Source organism: Cherax quadricarinatus, chromosome 46 (genome assembly GCF_038502225.1).
Source record: "Cherax quadricarinatus isolate ZL_2023a chromosome 46, ASM3850222v1, whole genome shotgun sequence".
Taxonomy (NCBI): domain Eukaryota; kingdom Metazoa; phylum Arthropoda; class Malacostraca; order Decapoda; family Parastacidae; genus Cherax; species Cherax quadricarinatus.
In genome coordinates this window covers 23,632,430-23,643,823 of record NC_091337.1, presented here as the reverse complement: position 1 = coordinate 23,643,823, position 11,394 = coordinate 23,632,430, and positions in this window count along the sequence as shown.

The window sequence follows — 11,394 nt, the reverse complement described above, 5'->3', positions numbered from 1 at the left end:
GTGTCTATAAGATTCCTTGTAAGATTTGCGATAAAGTTTATTTCGGTCAAACTGGTAAAAGTCTCGAACTAAGATTAAAACAACATATATATAGCAATAGAACTCGACGAGAGTCTAATGCTCTGTTTATTCATGTGAGAGATTTTAATCATTTAATTGATTTTCAAAAGCCTGAGAAAACTGTATCAAGCAAGTCCATGGTCGACAGAAATATAACACGCAACATATGGGAATCTTTATTTAGGAAACTTTTCGCCACACAGTGGCTTCATCAGTCCAATACAAAGCAGAAAGGTGTAAGGAGAGGAGGAGTTTGAGGTAATCAGTCCCTAGGCCTGGAGTCGATGTGTTCAGTCCATCAGTCTTGTAGAATGTACAGCATGGGGCCGTAGACGTGGCTTATATACTGTAGTCAGGTGAGGTGAAGCAGGAGGAGGCTGGGTCATAGTGGTACCATCCACTAGTCGAAGTAGGTCTTATAGGCACATCCGTTAGCATTTTGGGGGGAATTCTTTATCAAAAGTTTTTTACTGTATCAAGATTTTTAAATACAAAATCTTGATACAGTAAAAAAAAACTTTTGATAAAGAATTCCCCCCAAAACGCTGACGGATGTGTCTATAAGATTCCTTGTAAAATTTGCAATAAAGTTTATGACGGTCAAACTGGTAAAAGTCTCGAACTAAGATTAAAACAACATAAATATAACATTGGAACTGGACAAGATTCCAGAGCTCTATTTATTCATGTGAGAGATTTTAACCATCCAATTGGTTTTCAAAAAGTTGAGAAAGTTGTATGAAGCAAGTTCATGGTCGACAGGAATATAATTGAATCTCCTTTCATAAAAAACAGTTTTGACAATAATATGAATATTTCCTTTGGTTTATATAAATCAGATCCATTTATAATTAATAGAATTTGGGAAGACTTTAATAATACAGTGGACATATAAATTTTAAAATTCTTAATTCTTGGGTAGAATAGTTTGTTGGTGGGTTGTGTGAAGGACCTGTCTAGTTGGACCAGCGGGCCTGCTGCGGTGTTCCCTTTCTTATGAGTAGCGCGTCAGGTGTTGCTTTGTTGTGGGATGAGATAGTGAGGTGTGGGATAGACCCTTTATATGCCTTCCTTTGATGCATTACTTTCATTGTTCCTTGATAATGTGAGCAGTCACGAAAGCGCGTGGAATTTCTCTATTCTTTCACAGTGGTTGCTTTGCATATTCTGAAATCACATGTTTACTGTGATCTTATTGCATATATATATATATATATATATATATATATATATATATATATATATATATATATATATATATATATATATATATATATATATATATATATATATATATATATGCACTGAGACAGATATGTATGTGTGAGAAAGAGAGAGAGAGAGAGAGAGAGAGAGAGAGAGAGAGAGAGAGAGCGAGAGCGAGAGAGAGAGAGAGAGAGAGAGAGAGAGAGAGAGAGAGAGAGAGAGAGAGAGAGAGAGAGAGAGAGAGAGAGAGAGAGAGGAGAGAAGACGAGGGAAGTTCACAGCAGCTGGAGCAGGTGGTCAGAACAGAGAGCATCAGGGAAAGCTGTGTTTGGATGGATGAAGCAACTGGCTGTCTCACACTTGTGCTCCTATTTCTCAGCCTGAGTACTCACTTCCTCCCTCCCCTTAGTATTCTGTCTCTCAACCTAAGTATTCATCCTCCTCAATACAGTCTCTCAGCGGTAGTCTCGAACCCTCTTAATCCCATTAACTCTCAGTTAGAGATTCATATCCCTTATCTCTAACTCAAACCCTCACTATCTCTCACTCAAACCTTTACTATCACTCACTCAAGGGCTGAAACTTTCTCAGGGAAATCTCTCACAGTCAGATGCATTTCACTATCTCTCTGCAACAAACTCATACTTCTTCAATCTACTGTCTCTCATTGAGGGAGGGAAACTCCCTCAAACTCACTATCATTGATCTGGGAATTCAAACTCTCTCAAATGTCTCTCATCATGGTAAAATTACACTACCTTAACCTGCTATCTCTCACTAGAGAACTTACACTCCCTCACTTCACTCTCTCATCACAGAACTCTCACTAAACTATCTCTCAGTGCTGACACACTCACTCCACCATCTCTCAGCTGCTGCCACTCATTCACCTCAATATCTCTCAGTTGCTGACTCACATTCCCTCACCCAACTCTCCCTTAGGTGTTAGCTCTCACTCACCACACTGTTTCTCAGCTGCTGACTCTCCCTCACCCCATTATCTCTCACCGATAAAGTCTCTCTAGATTCACACGTTATTATAATAACGTTCCACACCGTTTGATGTCTCTCTTCATCCATATATAACCTTGTGTCTTTTTCAACGTTTATCACTAACCTTGACAAATATACAACCATATACAACTGGTACACCATATATGGTACTAGTGCTCTGTATGTATATATATATATATATATATATATATATATATATATATATATATATATATATATATATATATATATATATATATGTATGTACATAATATATATATATATATATATATATATATATATATATATATATATATATATATATATATATATATATATATATATATATATATATATATATATATATATATATATATATATATATATATGTATATATATATGTGTGTGTGTGTGTAATATTATTGGTACTCAAAATATACAACTGGTAAACCAAATGTACAGCTGGTACACAAAATATACAATAGGTATTCACAATATACAAGTTGTACACAAAATATTAGTGGTAAGTCAGGTAGATCTTCACTGCGTCTCGAAGATGAAAGATGTGGAATGGACTCTTAAAGGCTCGTGTTGAGGGATTGGAAAGAATCTGCTGGTTGTTATGTCCCCTATCTTCTCCCCTCTCTGCTTTCCCCTCTCCCTCTCCTACGCTCTTTTCTCTCCCGTTTCTATCCATTCCTCCCACTTTCTTCTCTTCCCTTCCTTTCTACCCTATCTCTTCTTTCACTATCGCCTCTTGTTATGATGATAATCCGTCACCCTTCCCTAACCCTACTTCCTTCCTTCCGTCCTTCCTTCCTTCTCTTCCTGTCTTCCTGATTAACCAGCATAACTTACTATTCTTGGTCCCCCCTTTTATTTTCCCTATCACTACAATGTCTCTACACACAGCCCTCTCAGCCTTCACTACTAACCTTCTTCCTCACTGCCTATCTACCTTCCTTATTGTCCATTACCTAATGCCAAAAGATAATGGTTGTGTTAAGAGCGTTGAGGCGTTCTTAAGAGTTTTCTGGAGACTCCAGTGTATTGTGTCCTTCAGTGTGTTGAGTTAATAACAGTGCTAAGTCTCCAGTGTAAGTGAGTATATGCTGTGTTCTCCAGTGTGTTGAGTAACAGTTGTGTGTCTTCCAGTGTGCTGAGTAATAGTGTTGTGTCCAGTGCCTTGAGAAAGTGTTGTGTCCAGTGTTGTTAATAATAGTGTTGTGTTCTCCAGTGTGTTGAGTAATAGTATTGTGTCCTCCATTGTGTTGAGTAATACAGTGTTGTGTTCTCCAGTGTGTTGAGTAATAGTATTGTGTCCTCCACTCTCTTGTCTCCTCCACACTCCTCACCACTGATAACTCTCAATCTTTGCTTCATCTTCTCTTCTTGTTCCTCCTCCCTCTCATCATACGCTTTTCCTTTCCTCACCTCTCCTCTCCTCTCATCTCTCTCGCATTTTCCCTCTCCTCTCACTTCACTTATCTTCTTTCACCTATCATTTATGTTCGTCTCTCTCCTTCTTGCCACTCCTGCCTCTTCACAGCTCACTGCAGCTGGCTTAATTTTGTGTGTGAGTGTGTGTGTGTGTGTGTGTGTGTGTGTGTGTGTGTGTGTGTGTGTGTGTGTGTGTGTGTGTGTGTGTGAGTGTGATTGTGTGTGTGTGTGTGTGTGTGTGTGTGTGTGTGTGTGTGTGTGTGTGTGTGTGTGTGTGTGTGTGTGTGGGTGTGTGGGTGAGTTTGCAAGGGTCGAATCTTAGCTCCTGTCCCCGCCTCGACGATCACAAGCAGCGCCAAGTAGTCGTAGTAGTGTATGAGCCAGTCATCACAGTGTGTAAAATTTAAGGGTGAGACCTAATCTCCCTCTTAATGTTGCAAGGTTTGCAAGGTCAAAAGTAGTGAGTGGTTGTCAAAATTTTAAGTAATCTGTTGACCACTTCTTACAATGTCATCCTAAAACGCTACCCCAACCGGTTTCTTTATTTCAAAATTCCATATTATATTTTTTTTCTTAATACGACTGCATTTCGTCAGTAGTTAATATATAATACAATCATCTTCATTTATGATGAAAATGGTATAAAATACCTACAAGTTGCTGATTAAGACACATGTACAACAGTTGGGTATTAATTGTTGAAAAGTTTTGCCTACACAGTAGGTTTCAGTAAGAAACAGAGGCAGTAGGTGTAGTAGTAGTGAAATGAAGATGATATAATCAGTGTATCATCCTTGGGTATATAATATTTGAGATGATCAGTACCTCAGCCTGTGGGACTGATCACCTCAAATATTATTTATCCAAAGTTGATAGACTGATTATATCATCTTTATTTTACTACTAAACCTGCTGCCTCTTTATCAGACTGAAGAAACGTACTGTGTAAGCTAAATGATTCAACAATAACCCAAGTAACCCAACTGTTGCACAAGTGTCTTAATCAGCAATCTTCAGTTACCTTAGAGCAGAATATGGTGATTGCCTCTACTACCACTTTGACTAATTAGTTTCACCCAAGATCTTATGCTATCTACCTTTTTTTCTTTCGTGCTCCCACATGCTTAGTAACTTTTATATATGCTTCTGATAATTTTGTAATTAATTATCACATGTCTCTTAGTCCTCTGCTCCTCTATGGTCGCCATGTTGAGTGCCTTAAGTCTCTTTTCCTAGTGGACTACGAGAAGGAATTTCTCCTCATTTTCGATACCAATTTCGTTATAATACTGTTGCATCTTCCAGTTTCTTAATATGATCTTCTGCAGACTCCTTGAGAGATTGATATAGGGGAAATATAAAAAGGGAAACAGTGAGAGGTAGAGGGAGAAGGGGGGAGAAAGAGATGAGGGAGAAAGAGATGAAGGAGAAAGAAGGAAAGTGAGCGAGAATAATTGAGATGAAATGACATTTCATCTGCTTGATACGGAGGTAAACAATAAATCATTGTTGTCGGAGAAGCAGAGATGCTGTGGCAGCGTCTGCTCTGTTCCACACAATGCTGCCCAACAACGTCAAAACTCTATACAAAAACCCATGAAAACAAAAGCAGTACATAAAATATCATTGCTGATGTTTACATATGAACATTTAAAGCACAGTTCTTTTATTTCAATTCCTAGAGAATACTGGATTTTTTTTTTTTAAAAAAACTTGCAGAGCGAGTAAAAAAAATACATGGTACACACCCCTATCGCAGGAGTATGCATGAAGACGCCTTGCATGTATACATGTGTACTAGTGCGAGGCAGTGTGGCATGTATCCTGCTCAATTTCAATTTCATGATAACATAAAATATAACTCACACACACCCATTATCAAGCAAAAATCGAAAGTGGTTGGACCACTTATCTTTTATCCTCTTCCTCTCTTCCACACCATCTTCACCCATTTCCATGCTTCTCCATCCTCCTTCATGCAGGCAGAGCGAGAGAGACAGAAAGAGAGAGAGAGAGAGAGAGAGAGAGAGAGAGAGAGAGAGAGAGAGAGAGAGAGAGAGAGAGAGAGAGAGAGAGAGAGAGAGAGAGAGAGAGAGAGAGAGAGAGAGAGAGAGAGAGAGAGAGAGAGAGAGAGAGAGAGAGAGAGAGAGAGAGAGAGAGAGAGAGAGAGAGAGAAAGAGAGAGAGAGAGAGAAACAGCACCAAAACCGCTTCATACCTCAATGATGATGTGAGCTGTAGTGATGAATCTCTCTCTCTCTCTCTCTCTCTCTCTCTCTCTCTCTCTCTCTCTCTCTCTCTCTCTCTCTCTCTCTCTCTCTCTCTCTCTCTCTCTCTTTCTCTCGCTCTCTCTCTCTTTCTAGATTACCCTCCCTCTTTCTTCATCTATATCTCTTTCCAGTAACATTTGGCTTTCGTTCTTTTCCCTCTTCTCCACCTTTTCGTTATTCTTCTCCTCTTCTTCCTATTCATCCTCCTCCTTTTCTTCCTTCTTCTCTTGCCTCTCCTCCTACTCTTCATTCTGCTTCCCCCCTTTCCTCCTTTCTTTCTCTTCCTCTTCTTTCTCTCCTCCTTTCCTTTTCCCTCCCCTCCTCCTCCTCTTCTTTGTCCCTTCTTTCCCTCTCCTCTTCTTTCTCGCACTTGTTTCGTCTCTCCTTCGAAATCTTTTCTTCTCTAGGAAGGAGGTCGTGTTCAGGTCCTGAAGATCTGGACATGACTCCGGGGATCACCGCCCCCGCTGCACGGTCCAAGACCAGACTGCCATTGGTGGCATAATTAGTTATTTAATGTTTCTGAGAAATGCCTTATTAGGATTCCAGCCGGATGTAAGAAGGGAGGAAGGGACAGAGTGGAATCTTGTCTGGGGAGGGAGGAAGGGAAGGAGGAAGGGAGGGAGGAAGGGAAGGAGGAAGGGAGGGAGGAAGGGAAGGAGGAAGGGAAGGAGGGAAGGGAAGGAAGGGAAGGAGGAAGGGAGGGAGGAAGGGAAGGAGGAAGGGAGGGAGGAAGGACTGGGTATCTGGTCTGGTGATGGAGAAGGTAACAATACATCGGAGTGGGAATGGAGGAGGTAACTACATTAAGGAATGGAAGGAAGAGATGACTACACTAGGGAGTTTGGAGAGAGGGAGTTACTGCACTGGGTAGAGATTGTGTGACTACGCTAAAAAGTGAGGGAAGGGTGACTACATAGTAGTGGAGACGGAGGGAGTAACTACCCATTGGTTGAGAGGGAGCGGGTGACTAAACAGTGGTGGGGAGGACAGAAATAGTTAATTTTATCGTTTTTAAGAAGAGTTGAACACAGTAGTGTGTTGTTATTCTCTCCAATATTCAATATGGGACCAAAAGATGGCTTTGTTTTCCTGTCAACGTCCACTACACAGCTTGGGTTTTGAACACCAAGTGATGAAATCCACCAGCCTGAGAAGGAAGATCTCAACGAGGTGGTGAGATAACGTCAGTAATCCACTATGGGTTCAGTAAGGTGAAGATAACATAGTGGGTTCAGTAGTAATGAGAGAGAGAGAGAGAGGGGGGGGAAGGGAAAAATTTCCTTCCAGAAGGGTTGGATTGACTGGTACTTGAGAATTACTATCTCTGAAGCTGGTGCCTTCTGAACACAGGGAAGGTGATAATTATTATAAATTAAAGAAAGGCACAACGCGAAGGTTGAAACAATACATAAAATACTCCGCAAGTTAGAATCACAAACTAATGACGTTTCGGTCTGACTTGGCACACACAGAAGCGCTTATCTGTGTGACCTGTTAACAGTCCAAGCCGGACCGAAACGTCGTCATAAGTTTCAGTCTCTTACATGCAGGTTATTTTATGCATGAAAAGTGTGAATACATCATTATTACAGACATGGATATATATATATATATATATATATATATATATATATATATATATATATATATATATATATATATATATATATATATATATATATATGTGTGTGTGTGTGTGTGTGTGTGTGTGTGTGTGTGTGTGTGTGTGTGTGTGTGTGTGTGTGTGTGTGTGTGTGTGTGTGTGTGTGTGTGTGTGTGTGTGTGTGTGTGTGTGTGTGTGTCGTGCCGAATAGGTAAAACTTGCGATTTTGGCTTAAATAGTAACGCTCTTCTTGCCGAATAAGGCAAGCGAAAATTTTTGTACGCAGTAATTTCACAAAAATCATTCTGAACATAACGAAAAAAAAATGTATTATTGCAAACGTATCTAAAATATATTTAGTTGGATTATGCTAAATTAAATTGCGCTTTTAGAGTAAGACGGAGAGTAGGATAGCAGATGAACAAGGAGGCTTTAGGAAAGGTAGAAAGTGTGTAGACCAAGTATATACATAAGTGTAAAGAGGGTTCTGTGGCATTTATGGATTTGGAAAAAGCATATGACAGGGTGGATAGGGGCAGATGTTGCAAATGTATGGAATAGGAGGTAGGTTACTGAAAGCAGTGAAGAGTTTTTACGAGGATAGTGAGGCTCAAGTTAGAGTATGTCGGAGAGAGGGAGATTATTTCCCAGTAAAAGTAGGCCTTAGCCAAGGATGTATGATGTCACTGTGGTTGTTCAATATATTTATAGATGGGGTTGTAAGAGAAGTAAATGATCGGGTGTTGGCAAGAGGTGTGGGATTAAAAGACAAAGAATCTGACACAAAGTGGGAGTTGTCACCTTTGCTCTTTGCTGATGACACTTGCATTTGGGAGATTCTGAAGATAAGTTGCAAAGGCTCGTGGATGAGTTTGGTAGGGAATATAAAAGAAGAAAATTAAAAGTAAATATAGGAAAGAGTAAGGTGATGAGGATAACAAAAAAAATAGGTAACGAAAGATTGGATATCAGACTGAAGGGAGTATGGAAAATGTGAATGTATTCAGATATTTGAGAGCGGATTTGTCAGCAGATGGGTCTATGAAAGATGAGGTGAATCATAGAATTGATGAATGGAAATAGGTGAGTGGTGCACATAGGAGTCTGTGGAGACAAAGAACTTTGTCCGTGAAAGCAAAGAGGGGAATGTATGAGAGCATAGTTTTACCAACGCTGTTATATGAATGTGAGGCATGGGTGGTGAACGTTTCAACAAAGAGAAGGCTGGAGGCAGTGGAGATGTCACGTCTGAGGGCAATGTATGGTGTGAATATAATGCAGAGAATTCGCAGTTTGGAAATTAGGAGAAGGTGAGGGATTACTAAAACTATTATCCAGAGGGCGGAGGAGGGGTTGTTGAGATGGTTCGGACATGTATAGAAAATGGAACAAGACGGAATGACTTCGATAGTGTATAAAACTGTAGTGGAGGGAAGACAGGGTAGAGGTCGGCCTAGGAGAGGTTGGAGGGAGGGAGTAACGAAGGTTTTGTGTGAGAGGGGCTTGACTTCCAGGAATCATGCGTGAGCGTGTAACATAGGAGCGAATGGAGCCAAATGGTTTTGAGGACTTGACGTGCTGTTGGAGTATGAGCAATTTAACATTCATGAAGGGATTCAGGAAACACGGCAGGCCGAACTTGAGTCCTGGAGATGGGAAGTACAGTGCCGGCACTCTGAAGGAAAGGTGTTAATTTTGCAGTTTTATAACTGTAGCGTAAGCACGCCTATGGCGAGACAGTCATGGAGTGAATGATGGTGAAAGTTTCTCTTTTCCGGGCCACCCTGCCTTGGTGGGAGACAGCCGATGAATTAATAAAAAATAAATAAATAAATATATATATATATATATATATATATATATATATATATATATATATATATATATATATATATATATATATTTATACATATATATATATATATATATATATATATATATATATATATATATATATATATATATATATATATATATATATATATATACATATATATATATATATATATATATATATATATATATATATATATATATATATATATATATATATATATATATATATATATATATATATATATAAATTTTTATTATTATTATCACACTGGCCGATTCCCACCAAGGCAGGGTGGCCCGAAAAAGAAAAACTTTCAAAATCATTCACTCCATCACTGTCTTGCCAGAAGGGTGCTTTACACTACAGTTTTTAAACTGCAACATTAACACCCCTCCTTCAGAGTGCAGGCACTGTACTTCCCATCTCCAGGACTCAAGTCCGGCCTGCCGGTTTCCCTGAATCCCTTCATAAATGTTACTTTGCTCACACTCCAACAGCACGTCAAGTATTAAAAACCATTTGTCTCCATTCACTCCTATCAAACACGCTCACGCATGCCTGCTGGAAGTCCAAGCCCCTCGCACACAAAACCTCCTTTACCCCCTCCCTCCAACCTTAACTAGGCCAACCCCTACCCCGCCTTCCTTCCACTACAGACTGATACACTCTTGAAGTCATTCTGTTTGGCTCCATTCTCTCTACATGTCCGAACCACCTCAACAACCCTTCCTCAGCCCTCTGGACAACAGTTTTGGTAATCCCGCACCTCCTCCAAACTTCCAAACTACGAATTCTCTGCATTATATTCACACCACACTTTGCCCTCAGACATGACATCTCCACTGCCTCCAGCCTTCTCCTCGCTGCAACATTCATCACCCACGCTTCACACCCATATAAGAGCGTTGGTAAAACTATACTCTCATACATTCCCCTCTTTGCCTCCAAGGACAAAGTTCTTTTTCTCCACAGACTCCTAAGTGCACAACTCACTCTTTTTCCCTCATCAATTCTATGATTCACCTCATCTTTCATAGACCCATCCGCTGACACGTCCACTCCCAAATATCTGAATACGTTCACCTCCTCCATACTCTCTCCCTCCAATCTGATATCCAATCTTTCATCACCTAATCTTTTTGTTATCCTCATAACCTTACTCTTTCCTGTATTCACCTTTAATTTTCTTCTTTTGCACACCCTACCAAATTCATCCACCAATCTCTGCAACTTCTCTTCAGAATCTCCCAAGAGCACAGTGTCATCAGCAAAGAGCAGCTGTGACAACTCCCACTTTGTGTGTGATTCTTTATCTTTTAACTCCACGCCTCTTGCCAAGACCCTCACATTTACTTCTCTTACAACCCCATCTATAAATATATTAAACAACCACGGTGACATCACACATCCTTGTCTAAGGCCTACTTTTACTAGAAAAAAATTTCCCTCTTTCCTACATACTCTAACTTGAGCCTCACTATCCTCGTAAAAACTCTTCACTGCTTTCAGTAACCTACCTCCTACACCATACACTTGCAACATCTGCCACATTGCCCCCCTATCCACCCTGTCATACGCCTTTTCCAAATCCATAAATGCCACAAAGACCTCTTTAGCCTTATCTAAATACTGTTCACTTATATGTTTCACTGTAAACACCTGGTCCACACACCCCCTACCTTTCCTAAAGCCTCCTTGTTCATCTGCTATCCTATTCTCCGTCTTACTCTTAATTCTTTCAATAATAACTCTACCATACACTTTACCAGGTATACTCAACAGACTTATCCCCCTATAATTTTTGCACTCTCTTTTATCCCCTTTGCCTTTATACAAAGGAACTATGCATGCTCTCTGCCAATCCCTAGGTACCTTACCCTCTTCCATATATTTATTAAATAATTGCACCAACCACTCCAAAACTATATCTCCACCTGCTTTTAACATTTCTATCTTTATCCCATCAATCCCGGCTGCCTTACC